At 47.5% G+C, this 4,333-nt stretch overlaps 1 protein-coding gene across 1 annotated transcript in view; it reads right to left on the bottom strand.

Annotated features, from left to right (window-relative positions):
- The window catches only part of LOC106725412 (sodium/hydrogen exchanger 9-like), a gene marked incomplete at its 5' end in the record, with an annotated part of 126,894 nt that overhangs the window by 12,314 nt on the left and 110,247 nt on the right, over window positions 1-4,333 (bottom strand). The gene's annotated exons all lie outside the window — the stretch shown is intronic.

Here is a 4,333-nt window from a genome sequence, read left to right as displayed (position 1 = left end):
GGGTGCCAGAGAACCTTGAATTGTTTTTACACATAGAGCTTTCTCTCATCCCTAGAAAAGTTAACTGGTAACATTCTTATGATTCTCACAAGCTTTGTGATGGGCATTTCAATTTTTTTCTAAAATTCTGATGAAAGCTCAATGTATGAAAAGGATATGATACTTATCTGCCTAATGAACTTTTTAAGAGACATCTCAAACTAAGGTAGGCAGGATAGAGTATCAGAAGTAAATACCGAGTTTCCAATTGACTTTATCGCTTCCCTAGTGAAATGCATTGGGGCCCAGACAATCCTGACAACCCTACTCAAGCACATCTCATGACTCCTTCCAGTTCCCCGCTCACCCCGCTTGTAGCCCTGCGTTCTGCCCACAGGAGAAATCACAGAGGGATAGAGGTTAGGGAACTGCTTAAGACAAGAAGTAAAGATGAGCTGCAAGGAAAACTGACTCCATATTGCTGACCTTAATGAATCAGCCAGGAGGCTTGAAGTTGTTTAAAAAAAGAAGGAAAAAGCCTAATTAAATTTGTTAAACTCTTACTCTTTTAGTTAGTAACTGACTAAAAAACTGGTTCCTAGATGAAAATGCGAAAGCTCAGATGTGCTAATGACTTAATTTAGAAAGTTAACTCAGAGCTCCTGTGTGGGAGTGGAAATTAAAAGATTTATTGCTTTGACAGGCTCCAGTAAAATGGTGAGAATTTTACAGGTGAACTGAATGTGTACAATCCAAGGACTCAATATGGATCAGCACTTACCCTCGAGTCAAAAAGTTTGCCCACTCCTGCCCTAGACCCAGCTACAGAGGCAGGAAGAAGGCGGCAGTGAGGGAGCAAAAGATGTGTGTGTGGTTGTGTGGTGTGTGTGTGTGTGTGTGTGTGTGTGTGTGTCTGTGTGAGGCACAGTTAGACCCCGAAGGACCTTCGAGGGCAGGCTAACCGGGCTAGCCTAACTAGGCAGCCTCTGCTACTATTGCAAACAGGACCAGGAGGCCAGCTCTTCTTCAGAGGCCTCGCCTTTTTGAAGGGGAGAGCTGATGTAACTGAGAGCCCAGCCTCACCTCCACCCAGGGTGCCCTCAGGTAACATCTTGGACTCTACAGCCACCCCTGCCAGGGACCTGCTACCTCAGCTGTGGTCCCACGGTCACCTTGTCTCCAGCCACCCCGGGCACAGGCTCCTGTGAGTTCTGAAGCACGCTCCCCTCTGACCAGCCCAATGCTTTAGTCCAGGGCACTGCAATCACGTGAGCAGCAGACACGTGAGCAGCCCGCTCCTGTCCAAGGAGCATCAGCCCCACAAGCAGCCTGCCCCAGGCCTAAGAGCAGCAGCCTCATGTGGCCTGCCCCTGTCCAAGAAGCAGCAGCTGTGTGAGCTGCCCACTCCTCGTCCGAGGAGCAGCAACCACGCGAGCAGCCCAACCCGTTCAAGGAGCAGCAGCCGCATGAGCAGTCTGCCTACGCCTGAGGAGCAGCAGCCCTGTGAAGCCCGCCCCCATCTGAGGAGCAGCAGCTGCACACAGCCCGCACCCTGCACCAGTCCGAGGAACAGCAGCTGCCCAAGAAACCTGCCCTCGTTCAAGCAGCAGCAGCCGCACGAGCAGCCTGCCCCAATCTGAGGAGCAGCAGCTGTGTGAGCAGCCTGCCCCCATCCGAGGAGAAGCAGTTCTGTGAGAAGCCCGTCCCCATTTGAGAAGCAGCAGCAGCCCACTCCAGTCCAAGGAGCAGCAGCCACATGTGTAGACTGCCCACGTCCGAGGAGCGGCAGCCCTGTGCAGCACGCACCGGTCCGAGGAGCAGAGCCACACACAGCCTGCACCTGCCTGGTGAACAGCAGCCAGGTGAGTGGCCCGTCCCCATCCGAGGAGGAGCAGTCACACGGGTAGCTCACTCCCATCAGAAGAGCAGCAGCCGCGCGAGCAGTCCACCCCTGTCTGAGGAGCAGCAGCCTTGCAATCAACCTGCCTCTGTCCAAGGAGCAGTAGCCTCACAAGCAGCCCGCCCCATCAGAGGAACAACAGCAGCGTGCAGCCAGCCCCCATCCAAGGAACAGCAGCCACGTGAGCAGTCCGCCCCAATCCAAGGAGTAGCAGCTGCGTGCAGCCAGCCCCCATCCAAGGAACAGCAGCTGTGTGAGACGCCTCCCTCCACCTGCCAGAGGAGCCACCACGGCTGCGAACAGCACCCACCAGAGGAGCTGCTGACAGCTGAGGAGCAGCTGCTACCGCAACTGCCCGAGGAGCAACCGCAGCCCAAGGAGCCACTGCCACCCAAGGGGCAGCCCCTGAATGACTCAACCTCTAGATCTGTCGATGAGATCGAACATGGGTAGACAAAGAAACCCCCAAAGGTAAGAAAAGGAGGAATCGCCAGAAAAGCGGCTAAGTGAAACAGAGTCATGCAATATGTCAGAAAAAGAATTCAGAATAAGGGTACGAGAGTCCATAAACTGGATGGAGGAAAAATCAACAACCTCTGCAAGAATCAAGAAGAATTGGATGAAAAAATCAACACCTTATGTAAGAATCAAGAAGAAATGAAGAATGATATAGCTGCAATAAAAAACACCAAAAGAAACAACATACGAATAATAGGGGTGCCAGAACAATAAGAAGAGGAACAAGGCTTAGAAAAGCTATTTGAAGAAATATTGTCCGAAAACTTCCCTGATGTGGGGAAGAAAAAAGTCATACAAGCACAGAGAGTCCTAAACAAGATGAACATGAAAAAACCCACACCAAGACACCTCATAATTACCATGGCAAATGTTCAGGACAAAGAGAGAATCTTAAAGGCTATAAGAGAGAGACAGAAAGTTACGTACAATGGATATCCTATTAGATTATCAAATGATTTCTCAACAGAAACACATCACGCCAGAAAAGAATGGAAAGAAATTTACAAAGTGATGCAAAGCAAGGGACTGAATCCTAGAATACTCTATCCAGCAAGGCTAAAGATAGGTATTAAACTTATGATCTTAGTCTTAGAGGAAATTTTATAAATTTGACCCAAAAGGCAAGAGAAGTAAAGGCAAAAATAAATGAATGGGACTATATAAAACTAAAAAGCGCCCAACTGGTTTGGCTCAGTGGATTGAGCGTCGGCCTGCGGACTGAAAGGTCCCAGGTTCGATTCCGGTCAAGGGCATGTACCTTGGTTGCGGGCACATCCCCAGTAGGAGGTGTGCAGGAGGCAGCTGATCGATGTTTCTCTCCCATCGATGTTTCTAATTCTCTATCCCTCTCCCTTTCTCTCTGTAAAAAATCAATAAAATATAAAGAAAAAAAACTAACAAGCTTCTGCACAGCAAGAGAAATAGCCAACAAAACAAAAAGGCAACCAACCAAATGGAAGAAGATATTTGGAAACAACAGCTCCAACAAGGTGCTAATATCCAAAATATATAAAGAATTCATACAGCTCAACACCACACAAACAAACAATCCATTTAAAAAATGGGCAGAGGACCGGAACAGACACTTCGCTGAAGAAGACATACAAGTGGCCAAAAGATTTATGAAAACATGCTTAACTTCATTAGCTGTTATGGAAATGAAAATCAAAACTACAATGAGGTGACACCTTACACTGTTAGAATGGCTATTATCAACAAGATAAGTAATACCAAGTGTTGGAGAGGTGTGGAGAAAAAGGAACCCTCATTCACTGATGGTGGGAATGTTAACTGGTAAAACCACCATGGAAAACAGTAAGAAGGTTCCTCAAAAAATTAAGAATATAGTTACCATATGACCCAGCAACCCTTCTTCTGAATATCTACCTGAAAAATCTTGAAAACAGTTATTGGCAAAGATATATGCACCCCTATGTTCACTGCAGCATTATACACGGTGGCCAAGACATGGAAACAACCAAAGTGTCCTTCGAAAGATGATTGGATAAAGAAAAGTGATACAGGTAGCAATACTTATATCGGACAAAATAGACCTCAAAGTGAAGGCCATAACAAGAGATAAGGAAGGCCACTTCATAGTACTAAAGGGATCGATACAACAAGAGGATATAACCCTGATAAACATATATGCACCCAATGCAGGAGCACCCAAATACATAAAAAAAAACTCCTGGAAGATATCAAGGGAGAGATCGACAACAATACAATCATAGTAGGGGACTTTAATACACCACTGATATCACTGGATAAATTCTCTAGACAAAAAATCAGAAAATAAACAGCAACCCTAGCCCTGGCTGGCTTGTCTCAGTGGATAGAGTGTCAGCCTGCGGACTGAAGGGTCCCAGGTTTGATTCCGGCCAAGGGCACATGCCTGGGTTGCAGGCTTGATCCCCAGTAGGGGGTGTGCAGGAG

Source organism: Myotis brandtii, unplaced genomic scaffold (genome assembly GCF_000412655.1).
Source record: "Myotis brandtii unplaced genomic scaffold, ASM41265v1 scaffold1616, whole genome shotgun sequence".
Classification (NCBI taxonomy): domain Eukaryota; kingdom Metazoa; phylum Chordata; class Mammalia; order Chiroptera; family Vespertilionidae; genus Myotis; species Myotis brandtii.
The sequence above is the reverse complement of the archived record's forward strand: the minus strand, read 5'-3'. Positions and strand labels throughout refer to the sequence as shown.